The sequence below is a fragment of the Euprymna scolopes genome, chromosome 3 (assembly GCF_053919585.1).
Source record: "Euprymna scolopes isolate OS-2025 chromosome 3, ASM5391958v1, whole genome shotgun sequence".
Classification (NCBI taxonomy): Eukaryota; Metazoa; Mollusca; class Cephalopoda; order Sepiida; family Sepiolidae; genus Euprymna; species Euprymna scolopes.
In genome coordinates, this window is record NC_136484.1 from 61191088 (window position 1) to 61204789 (window position 13702).

The 13702-nt window shown below is 35.1% G+C and overlaps 1 non-coding gene across 1 annotated transcript; it reads left to right on the forward strand.

The window, feature by feature from the left end:
- Positions 1 to 12033: 12033 nt before the first annotated feature.
- On the forward strand, positions 12034 to 12106 carry Trnar-acg (transfer RNA arginine (anticodon ACG)). The gene has a single exon. It is a non-coding gene; the product is annotated as a tRNA-Arg (tRNA).
- The last annotated feature ends 1596 nt before the right edge of the window (positions 12107 to 13702 follow it).

The window sequence follows — 13702 nt, forward strand, 5'->3', positions numbered from 1 at the left end:
TATTTTTGTATTTCTTTCCTGCTTTTTCTTTTTTGGATTTTCAGCGTTCCCTTCTATTACGTGCTGTTCGCTTTATTCAATTCTATTTACATATTTACCAATTTATTTTCTTGTTTTTCATTTTCATTTCTCCCTCTTTTATTTTTATCCTTTATTTTATTTGGTCCCCTGATAAAAAGAGGGTGGGCCTGTAAACTCATCACCTTTGTCTGTTCGTCTGTTCGTCCGTTCGTCTGTCCGCACTTTTCTCGATAACTATGACTTGTAATTTTTGGACATTTTGCACAAACATTAAACATGATATGAGTAAAAGAATTAACAGAACAGATTTTCCGGGAAAACTCCGATTGCCCCCACCCCTAGGGGTACCTTTCGGTTTAAAATGGCTAAATTTGCCACTTTTGTGCTTATTAAAAAAAATTGATCCCTTGGTTTTTTATAAAACTTTATGAAAAAGTTGTAACTAATTGGTTTCTATATAATTGTATTGTCTATACTTCACGATAACTCTTGGGTATGCCCCAGAGGCTCTTTTAGGGCTAATAAAAACACTCCATTTTGGGGACCATTTGACCGTATTTGTCCAAAATTTTCTGTGAATGTCTATTTAGCAATTTTGCATGATACTGAACTCAAAGTTTAATATGTTAAGGCCTTGGGGACTTGTGAGGCTAAAGGGGGGAAATGATAAACTTAGTCATTTCTTTATTTGCATGGTTGGAGAACTCAAATTTACATATGTTAAGGCCTTAAACTGCATCAGTTGTTCATTTTCACCAGGATTTGACGTCCCCCCAGCGACATTTAGAACTAAAGGCGGGGGGGGGGCAAATGCTGAACATTTTTTATGCCTCGTTCATTGTGCGCTCACGAGGGATCATGCATGCTTCACTTGTCTTTCTTTATTTTGTCCATGTTTCGTCTGTCTTTCGCTGTCTCTTGTGTACTATTTTTGCTTTTCTCTGTCTTTTCTTTATCTATTTGGTCCTTTCTTTCACGCACTGTTTCTATCCTATTTTCGGCTCTTCTTCTTTTTCTTTTTTTTCTTCTTCTTCTATGACTCACCCGCTTCCTTGCCTATCTCTATCTCTATCTGCCCCTTGTCTCTTTTAATTTTATTTTATTCGTATGTTGTTTTTCTGTCATTCATTCTTTTTTTCTTTATCGTTTTGTAAATTCCTTATTTCTTTTATTATTTCATGCAGTTGTTCATTTTTCTTTTTAAATTTCGAGAATTTTCATTTTATCCTTCTCTAATCTTTTTTTTTTAACCTTTTCTTTCCCTTTTTTGGCCCCGTTGGTGGGGTATTAGAATACGCCGACTGCCCCCCCCCCCTGCAGAGGGTAAAAGTCCCACAATGGGGGTCCTGGATATGACCTTAAACTATATCCAGTGGTGAGGCCCCAGCTTGTGGGCTTTGGGGAGTGTGCAGCCACCCTTTACTTACCATTGCTCCCAGGTCCACTCTGACCCGGAATGGTAGTACCTGTTAGAAATGGGTTAAATAGAAACTGACGTGAAAACAACAAATATACTCTATTAAAAAACTTTTTCTTCAAAATTTTTGGATTAGGCATTAAATAACCCGAAAAGGGTTGATATGCCGTAAAACAAAAACAACTAACCAATCTTTCCCCTTTTTAACGGTTCTTTATTTCATACTAGCGTGGGGGCCCGGCGTTGTCTGGGTGCTTGTAGGCGTGTGATGAGAAAAAATAAGTGGTAGTAGGCAGGCAGGCTCGAACCCGTGACGTGAAGGCAGAAAATAAAGTGGAGGTGTGTGTAAGGGTGTTAGTTGAGAAAAAAAAATGGAAAATTGCGAGCGCAAAAAAAAAGTGGTAGTAGGGGTGCAGGCAGGCTCGAAGCCGTTACGCGAAAGAGGAAAAGAATTTTTTTTAAAACTCGCCAAACCGAAAGTGACGTAGGTTTAAATTAAACCTAGAAAATGTAAAAGTGGCGATGACTTTTGAAAATATCGGCGTAAAAACCGACCCCTCCCTGTAGAAAAGTACCTAGTTGAGGGTTAAGGAATTAATTTTTTTGGCCAATCATTCGATATTTGTCGTCCGAAGCGTCGAGCTTAAAAATGATACTGATCTCGTGAAAATCCGTCGCCTCTGTCCAAATTTTTAGGCAGACACACAAACAAACATACATACATACATACATACATTTAAACATTTGACATTTATATTATAGGTTATTTCCTTTAATTTTAATCTCTCTATTTATTATCGTGTTTCTTTCCTTCATTACCTCACCCTTTCTGTCCCTTTTTCTTGATTTATTTCTTCCATTTATTATTTGTTTCTTTTCCGTTCTTTCTTTTTGCCTTGCCTTTCCGTTCTTTTCTAATTTTTGTCTATGCCTTACATTTTTTCTACTTCATCTCGCTTCTTTATTTATAACGTTTTGGTCTTATCCGTTACTCGTGCGTTCAATTTTTAAAAGTCTTCCTTTTGTAGATGCCTCTTTTATTCTTCTCTCAAACCTCGTTTTACAGCACGCAGAAATTCCCAAATAGATACCCCTAAACACACCGCCTCTTCCTCCCATACAAAAACATCAACACAAAGTCAATCGTATTTTCTCACCATAATACTTATTATTATTATTATTATTATTATTATTATTATTATTGGCTGTATTATACTTTTTCTTACTATTATTATTGTTATTAATGTAACCGTTGTTTTGTTATTATATTTTATTATTATTTATTATAAATATCATGCCGCTCCAAAACCGAATAAACCATTTTCATTCTTTTATTTTCTTGTGGCTTGACCGGAAGTTTTATCCTACAAGCCCCCCCCTCTTTGTCACTCGTCTCTCGATATGTAAAACCCTTTCCGAGTCTACATCAATGCTACTTTCAGAACTGAAGGTCGATACTGAACAAAGTGCATATAAGGGCTTCGCCAAGTAATTCGTCCGTTTCCTAAGAGAAGAATATCCAGGGAACACAAGCGTACACACACTGGACAGATGCCACTGGTGTGCGTATTTCTTTACTAGAATATTTCTATATAAATCAAACGCATACATTATTTGGTGAGTAATGTTCACGGACATATTTTTGTATTACTCATATACAATGTATTTGCTTTCACGAGTCCCCGACGCATGCGCTATGACTTCTAGTTTAAATTGTTCACACGCTCATAAGTTATATCCTATAATACAACAGGGTTTTGATCAATCGTTCAGAGATACATGGATTTGATCTGGTTATACGTATACCAGCACGTTTTATAGTCATTTAAAGGCAACGTGCAATTATGAGTGAACATTACGTATTTGTAACTTTCTTGGCAATAGCATCGCATAATACAAGTTTAGTATATAATGATATAGCTATTTATTGAGGAAAAAGTAAGTTGTGTTCAATCAAGCATACACAATGAATCGGTAATGTATTTCCTATGTTGTAGTGTTGCGACAGGGGGGGGTGGCAAGGTGCCAATGCGGATGCACCTAGGGAATATAAAATATATATCACGCTCAAGCGATATGATTTTAACGACCTTAGTTATTTTGCAAATTCGTCAGTGAGGGAAGTTTCCCCGTTACTGCGCTTGGTATAGTACCACATCTGGTACTGACTAGACTTAACATTGCTTAACTTCGGTTTGAAATATGCAACTCACCAAATACAATGTTTCACTCGTCCTGGTTATTTTAAGATTATGAAATTTTTTTTAGATTATACCAAACTTAATGATTTTGTTTGATTAATGCAATTAGTGTTGCATATTTGGGATTGACTTTGAATTGTTGATAAAATTATTACACAATAGCTGCGGAAGGTAGCCAAAATTTGTCCGTTGTAAAATACGCTTAAATATATTTTAATTCATTTTTTTTCGATAAGCATCATCACTTATTAAGACCAAGAGGTCACTCGAGGATAAGGGTTAAAGAGTGCACAGTAGAAATTGGGCAATATAGTAATTATTAGTAATGGAAATTCGGTAAATGTGTTAGCTTATATGGAACAGCTCATCCAAAACTTTTTTTGCGTTAGACTTGGAGACAACCATATTGTAGTCAGCTGGAAAGCAGGAAAACAGAAGACAATTCTATAGGCGTGCAGTTCTAAGAAATAAGCTTTGTTCATGGAATCTACGTTTAGGTTTAGGTACAGATAAATAAGATGGGGGAAATTCATACAGATTTGGTATTTCCTATTACAGGACGAACTCTCCTATAAATATTATATTTTACCTAATATATGGCACTGATTTCAAAAGTTAAAAAAATTAACTTTGGTGTCATCAGATAGAAATAAAATCAAAACATTAAGCGCTCCAGCCGCACTCCGTACTGTTTGAGCTTAACCCGACAGACAGATAAAAAATAAAACAAAATCAACCATTTTTTAGCTATGATTAATTCACGCATGCGCAAACTCATACAAATATATCGGCAAGTTGAAATGAGCATTTTGCATTGATAATTGCCGACTTCAATACACGCATTATTCATCCATCCAAGCAAGGATTTTACTCGTTATAGATCATCCTGACTGTATGATTACTATTTTCCTCTTAATTTCAGTGTTATGTGACCAGTAGTTCCAAACAATCCTCCCAATTAGTGTACAATTGTTCAGATCCTGTTGATATATCGAGTCCTCCGTCCCATGCGTTTTTCACGTAATTATCGCCCCGGTTTCCAGCGGATCTTAGTGTTGCATTGTTCACTACTACTCCTTTATTTACGTACGTATTTACGAGTGGCTTGTACTGTAAGTTTTTGTTTTTCTATTGGAATGAATAAACATCTCCTTGTCTTAGTTCATGGAAATGAGGACCCATCCATATTCTTCTCCAGTCATGCAATTCTTTCGCGTCTAAACTGAAGTCCTCTTTTCCTGGTGAAATATCTTTCTGGAATACGTCTTTCGCTAGTCCTTCTGGCATCCAGTAATAGTATGTATATGTCGGTAACTTTGCTGCCTCGTAATTAACAGGTTCACATTCTACCCAGTTTCTGTTTGGTATGTGCGAGATGTCTAGTAAATTTCCGAATCCTACGTATTTTCCGTAATCTTCGTATAAGTAGAATTTTTGTCCTGGTGATGGTATATACCTTGTTTATCCTTTACTGTCCGTTATTTCTTGGCATACAATATTATCTATGTATACTCGTATTGTCTCTACTCTATATGCAGTCGCCATTGTGAACGTTGCTTCTGCCTCTATTTGTTTTATCCATGTTGTTAAATGGTAAGGTATCATGTGGTGTCTCGATTACCCGAATCCTTTTAGCAATATTTGGTTCCAGTTTGTTCGATTGTTTCTTTGTGTTATTTTTCTGGGTGCCTCGAAATGTATAGCTTAGTCGTTCATATTGTCCGACTTCAGCACGTTTCGGAATCTGTTTTTTTAATGTATATTTACGTGAGTAGTCCACTGATCCGTTGAGTTTGACTGTTCCGATGGCTGTCGCATTGAACATTCCCCCTCCTCCTGATGTCTCTTCTGGTGCTGTTTGTGCTTCCATGTTGGGTATAGTATTTTCCATCCTACTTCTTTTGCTAGCAAGCTCAGGATTATTATTATTACTAGTACCTCTGCTAGTACTTCATTCTTCTCTAGGTCTTTTAGTTTTCCGAAAATACTCGTCGAGGCTGAGTAATTGCTTTCCACATGTTGCTCCTGCCGCGAGATTGCCGAGGAGTCCTTCATGTATTACTCCTTTTATGAATTTATCGTCTGCTTCTTTCGTGCTTATATTCGGGTTGGCGTACTCGTAGTCATGTATCTTTGTTATTCTTCGAGTTTGTTAACTGGTTGGACGTTTTTCTTTTTTTCTAGATCTGTTCCAGGTCCGATAAAGTTGTATCCTGGTAATGTCCAATCTGTGGGTTTGGTGAGCTTCTCTTTTGGAATTATACTGTCGTTTGTTTGCGTCGACATTATGTTTGTATATCTTTCACCGTGGAAGATAGTGCTTATAAAAAGAATGATTTTGCCTGTCCAATCACATCTTGTTACGTCACTTCCTAGCTCCGCCTAACCAATTGATAAGTGTTATGTGACCAGTAGTTTAAGAGTTTATCGGTTAAATATTTACACACAGATAGACGGACACGCATACATATACTGTTTTATTTATATAGAAATAAGCATATTGATTGATTAAAATAAAATAAAGGGATATTTTTTGGATATTCTTAGTTTTTATTTTTTTTAATTTTCTTATCATTTTTGTTCTAGCTAGAGATAAGGCATCCTACCGGATTTCAGAATCTACCTACTCACTCATACATTCCAACCGAGGGATCATTTTTTTTTTAAAGATTCTTAGTATTTCGTAAAGTGCAATTGTTTATATATCTCTTTCGCCGAGTATATTTTTCAGGTAGTTTTCGAAATTTTTTCCCATGAGTACGGTTAGTGTAACCGTGGAAATCTTCCAAAGATTCCAGTTTCTTTTCTTGTCAAGCATAAGATCTTACGAGTTCGTTATACTTTCCATTTAAGCTTTGTTTAAACCAGTATCATTGGCGACACTAACTTTTACTTTTTTTCTTTATCTTGTCCCATATCACTCTGTTAAGTTGCATGTTTAATGTTGCATATTCTTTTAAAATTGAAGTTGAACAGTTCGAATCACGGGCAGAACATCTTACATAGATGCATGGACAAACAGATGTAAACTGATCAATATTTTTTTATTACATTTTCACTTCAAACAAGGCACTGTGCCACTTTGATGTAAGGGCTATTATCCAAGACATAATGTGCAGGGGTACTATGTAGGGAGTTGAGCTGCAAGATGTCTGTTTACATTACACTTAAACTTCTGCATTTCATTACAGTCAGTAAGCAGGAATTCGGAATGGAATTCCTTAATTTAACAATTCTAAGGAGGAGACTATTATAGTAGAAGCCTTTCTTACATCTAGGAATTTCTACTGTGTTGGGGTGGAATTTTGCTGCTTGTTGTGCTTGTCGGGGCATTTTCATCCAGGGGGTACAAGGATTGGTAGTTCGTCCAGGCATCTACCATTGAAATATTTGTAAAGCAGGCAGAGGGATACAACATTTCGTCGATGGGAGTGCGGGGCCTATTAGGTTGGCAACTCACTTTTGAACCCTGTCTAAGATGGAAAGAATAGCAGCAGATGCACCAGCCCATATGTGGCAGCAATACTCCATATATGGGCGAATGGTGGTCTTGTAGAGGTACAGGATACTCTCCGGCGTAAGTAACTTTCTAGAACGGTAGAGAGAGAGACCACCTTCTTTGAAGCACATTTGCAATATGAACGTTAAGCCGAGGAGTTTGAACGAAGTACTTTCAAGTAATGTATCATTAGCCATGGCTATTTATGGTTGAGCAGGTTTCTTGTAATTAAGAAAAGATGCTTAGTAAAAAAGGAGGGTATCGGACTTATCACTCTTACAAATAGGTCGACTTTCAATCTTCTAATAACCAACAGGCGTAATTAAGATATTTTCTTCCAGATTCACCGATTTATTGAGGGAAAGACAAAATGTTTTTCAAACTAAAGCTTTACTATATGAACAAAGATGGCTGTTGGAACAAGCATACGATGTTGAATATTATAAAGTTTTTTTCCTCTTGGAGGATTATATTGTTATGCATTTGTTTCAATCTAATGAAGAATTTCTAATTTTTCTGAAGAGTAAATGTACGAAAAGAGACGCTACTGATATAATAATAAACGTTTATTTCTGCATAACAAAATGGGTCTGTAAAAAATGTACGAACATTGTAACATGCTAGAGGAATTGTTTTGCATGAAAAAAAAGTTCTTGGAACATAATCATTGCTGTTATTCTTTAATATATGCTTTGTGGTTATATTTTACATGCATTGCGTTTCAAAACAAAAAATATTGATAAACACAAAGAGTGAAATATAATTAAAAAAAAGGACATATTTTACAAAAACAACAACAGTAACAACAACAACACACGCGCACACATACACACATACATACACACACACACACACACATATATATATATATATATATATATATATATATATATATATATAGAGAGAGAGAGAGAGAGAGAGAGAGAGAGAGAGGGGGGGAGAGACTCTCCCTTCGATGACGTATGAGCTCCTCCACTAAGTCGTTCTGAAATCCACACAGATGATTTGTTTATAGTGGTGAAAAATGTATGCAAGATTTAAGCAAGCACACTTTTAAATACAACTGCTAATCTTAGTCGGTGCAATGATTGGCATAAGACAAAGCACACAGCAGAACTCAGGTTTTTACATCAGTGTTTATTTAGATGCATGCCATAACAAAGACTGAGGGTGCATCTCTCCCAACTGTTTAAACGCGCCACCAAATACCAACCTGGAAATTTCGACGTCCAGCGCGGTACATACAGCGCCAAGCATTCTCAAATGTTCAGCCAGCTTATACTGGCCAGGGTCACCATATAAAGGTGTACATATGGCACAATTAAAAAAAAAGCAAATAGTATTTTAGTATTGTCGTCTTCAAAACGTTAATTAGATAGTGCATAGCAAATAAATAAATAAAAATTAAATAAATTTAACCCTCTTATTAATTGCTGAAAGAAAAATTAATTATCCCTATGACTCTGGAGCGAATTTAGGAAGAATCTTAACAGTTGAATAAAAAAAGTAATATCTGGTTTTCAATTCTTACAAGAACCTCAGGTTTTCAAAGATTTAATGTTTTTCAAGCTATTTAAATCCATTCATTTTATACATAGAGATAATTACAACAGTGCCATACGAACATACTTTTGATTTTATCAAACATTTTTGTTACATTAATAATTTCGTGAAAAAGCGATATCATAATTAATTAATTTAATTGTTAAAATCCTATGTTTTTATATATAATTTCGTAAAAAAGAGAGAGAAATATATCTTTGATTCTCGTTTAATTTCCACGAAGTTAGCTTATGTTCGTTCGGCAGCTAACGGAAATAATCGAGACATTTCGGCTGAGTATCCCTTAATTTTTTACGAACATGCTGTTTGTTTTTAGCAAATACGAATATATGAAGGTCACTTTTTTATTAATTGGAAAAAACAAAGAAATAATTTTAATCGGGCCGTTTAGGTTTAAAGGTTAAGATTTAGGGTTAGGGTTTAAGGTTAGGTATTAGGGTGAGGGTTTATGGTTAGATTTTAGAGTCGGGTGCGATACATATTTGTAATTTTATTTATTGCATTTCTGTTTCTTCTGTTTATCATTATAATTTTCATCATAGCACCAAATACGAACCTATATAATTTTTGTTTTCTATATTTCGCGATCAGATGCTTCCGGTTATTGCCGATATCGGCCGAGCACAACCGAGTATCTTCGTTGAAAGCGCGGGGCGGTAAATGCAGAAGTACCAAAATATCAGTGAAAAGACTCCCAGGCAACGCGGAGTTAGCACAGTTTATAACTGCAGAGCACTGATAAACTTTAGTATAGTTTTTTTTATGTTGGGTCCTGGATATGACCTTAGACTATATCTGATGGTGAGACCCAGTTTGTGAGCTTTGGCGAGTGTGGAGTCACTCCTTAATTGCTATTGCTTCCAGGTTCACTCTGACGAGGAGTAGCAGTACGTGTTAGGGTCCTAACTATGGGTTAAATAGGAACCAAATTGAAAAAGAAAACAAAAAAAAAACCCCGAATATATTCTATTAAAACATTTTTCATCAACATTACTGGATTTGGCATTAAATAACCTGAAAATGGTTGATATGCTGTGAAACAAAAACAACCAAACCATCTTTCATGTTTTATGCTTTTATGCTTTAGGCTTGAAAGATTTGAATACCATTTGGATTGGCATGAGCTTAAGTGGTATTTTCTTGCATATTTACTTATATTGAAAGGAAAAGCAAACACGTTTAACGGAAAACACAGGTTTAAAAATATACTCACACACACACGCGCGCATATATATATATATATTATGTATATATATATGTGTGTGTGTGTGTGTGTGTGTGCGTGTGTATTTAAAGCAAATCTACCTCGATTTGGTTTTACCTTACGAATATAAAGACTTCTAAATGCACTTACCTAAAACATTTAGCTCAAAGCGGATATCCGGCCGTACAATAGCTTGAGCGGTTTTTAAGACCGTTTCGTTATAATTCGTTTGGTCCAGGGCGGAAATAGCAATACGAAGAATATAATGCCAAGCAGGTTTTTCATTGGTGGATACACAGGATTGAAACCGGCTGACACTATTCTACTTAAAACTCATTTGTCTGAAGAAATGACACAAATCTATTTCCTCCATTTTTATTTGATTTTTCTCCTAATTACGCATCGCGTTTTTCTCCGGCCATTCATAACTTTTTACTTTTATTCTACATTTTTTTATAAGTTTACACAAATGTAAGTATTTTGTGTTGCGGATTATTCGTTTCATTCATTCATTCATTCATTCATTCATTCATTCATATCTCAAATTAAACTTAATTTGTTTTGACGTCTATATTTTTCTTTTACTCAATTCAGTTCATGAAATGGCCCTTTTTGTGAAAATGTAGGGCGTAATTTTATAGCTCTTTTTATTGGTCCCCAACAAAAGGAGGGGGGCTTGTAAATTCACCTTTGTCCGTTCGTCCGTTCGTCCATGTGCACTTTTCTCAATAATCACGCATTGGATTTTTTTTTAATTTCGCACAAACATTAAACATGATATGAGTAAAAAAAAATGTAACAGAACAGACTTTCCCGGGAAAATCCGGTTGCCCCCTTAGGGGTGCCTTTCGGGTTAAAATGACTAAAATTGACATTTTTGTGCTTATTAAAAAAAATTCGTGCGTTGTATTTTTATAAAATTTTCTGAAAAGTTGTAACTAACTGCTTTCTATATAATTTTGTTTGCCTATACTTCATGATAACTCTTGAGTGTGCCGCAGGGGCTCTTTTAGGGCTAATGAAAACACATCCTTTTGGGGACTATTTTACCATATTTATCCAAAATCTTCTGTGGATGTCTATTTAGTGCTGAACTTTAATTTAAAAATATTAAGGCTTTGGGGACTTTTGGGGACTAAATGGAGAGGGGCTCAAATGATGGATGTTATCATTTCTTTTTTTGCATGGTTGAAGAACTCAAATTTATACATGTTAAATAAAACACTGCGCCGTTTGTTCATGTTTACCAGGATTTAACGTCTTCTGGGGACTTTTGGGGCTAAATGGGGGGGGGGGGAGAAAATGCTGAACTTTGTTAGTTTTTTATGCCTCGTTCACTGTGCACTTTCGGGGACCATACACGCTTCACTTGTTATTATTCAACATAAGTGTTATAATTTTTTTTTACTATAAGCTCAAACTTGTCGATTACATGTAAAACAATTATGTCAATCCGAACTTTTGTTCAGCTTGTTTTAAGTTCTATTAAACCTTTTACAGGTTACTTAGTGCCGAATCCAGACATTTTTTTATGGACATCACTCCAGCTTAGATACGAAGCCTCTTGGTGTAGGGAGCTAACACATAATAGTCCAAGTTAAATAAATAAACAACAATGAATATAAAATGGATTGTTTTCGACTCAGAAAACCGCAATTTTCCTCTTTCTTTGTCTGAAACATCGTTCGTGGAAGCGTGAGTTACGAAGCTACCGAAGCTAAAGCCACAGTTCACTTTTTACTTTCCTTAATTTGGTAATATACTATGTTCGAGATTCTTACTTCCTTGACATTCAACACCAACAAAAATTATACGATTCATCAATACTAAGCGTTTATTTATTTATTTATTTATTTATGTGTGTGTGTGTGTGTATATATACCAATAAAACTTTCGAACGGATGCACCGAATTGAAAAATTATTTTTTTTTCCTGAAAGGTGTGAGACCCTAGATTTTCCTTATATATATATATATGGTTCGTAACGAACAACGCCGAATCACACAAAAAGCCCGAAATAAGGGGTTTGGGGCCGTTTCTTGCATTGTGGAAAAAGTTACCGGCCGATGTCAACGAAATTTAGCACCGTCTGTATACATTCGCGGTAACACCTGTCGGTATACGTACAGGATTTGTAGCGCAATAGATAATGCGTCTGACTACGGATCAGAAGATTCCAGGTTCGAATCCTGGCAAGTTCGTAATAATTTTAACCATCATTTTATCCAACGTTTACTCATTATCCTTACCCTTAGTTAGGGGATTTTTTTCAGTGATTTTGTTTTGTGCATATCGGAATTTCCCATAGTCCGAGTTCACAAGATAAGCGTTGATAGTAAGACGATGTTGAGTGTACTTGATATTGAGTGTACTCGATTTTATGTTTGATGCGGCGTTGTGTGTGCCGTCACGGCGCAGCCACTAGTTTTAAAATATATAATCATGTTATAAAAATATATTATATATGAGTTCATTCCTTGGTCATTAAATCATTTTAATATCTGAAATCATAACAGCACTTAAAAGAGATGTAAATTATTAGGTATAATAGTGAGATAATAAATGTGAGAGGATAAATTATAAGGGATACAATAAAGAAAGATTTTTTTTTAAGTGAATAAGGTAGAGGAGAAACAGATGGTATAATAAGGGAATAAAATTCAAAGGAGAATGCGATAAACAGACATAAGAATATCTTAATTATAGAGTAATAATAGATAATAAAGGTATGAAAAAATGCAAAGTTATTAAATATAGGAGAATAAAAATAGGGGAATAAAATGGATACAAAAATATAAAGTTATAAAGAAAAGGAATAAAAGAAAAATACGGCAACAGAGAAAATTTACAGAAGATTTCGAGGTTTTATAGTTTACAACCTATCTTTTGTTTTTTCGACCTAATCATACAACACATTCAGACCAGTATACATCTTGTTACTAAAATAACCATTTCTAATCAAAACATGGAATTTTACCTACACCAACTTCTAAAATACTCCATAAATACGTACATGTGATCAAAAACGTAAAAAAGACACATGCTCATAAACTCATATAAATTGATTGAGCAAAACCAATGTGAACTAACTGTGGATTTCTCGAATTATATTCGTCCGAGAAAAACGCAGATTACATTTTTTTTTATATATATATTATTTAATTGGAATTCATTATTGAGATGAGTATTATTTATTAATTTATTTATTGCGGAATATTATCCTCATCTTTCTTAGTTGTTGTTTCATGACGTTTCGGCCAACTATTCCTCTGGCTTCGTCAGGTGGCAATTACTGCCACCCATAGTTGTTGGCGTTTCACCACGTTTGTGGCTAAGTAAGTCTCTGGCTTTGGGTAGAATTGAAACCGCGATCTTCAGACAATTCTCACCTGGAACCGTAAAGATTCGACGTCTCTATCAATTGCGCCACGGGCTCCAAGCTATTGTATGGCCGGATACCTGCTTTGAGCTAAATTACAATTTCTTTTTATTAACCAGCAATAATCTATTTCTATATTAAGACGTTTTCTTTCTTTATATGTTCTTTCTATGCTGATTTATACGTTTTTATTTTCTTTTGATGTTGGTTGAACTTTCCAGCTAGAAGCGTTTTCTTTTTGTTCTCACTTATTTCGTTTTATACTCACTGACTCCGACGTTATTTTACACGAATACAAAAATATATAGAAAAATTGCGAGGGATAACATTTTCCCTTCCATATTTCACTGAAAGTATACGCCCGTAAAATATAAAACACTATCTGATAGGCAAATTTCTCTTCTTAAAGATAGATATA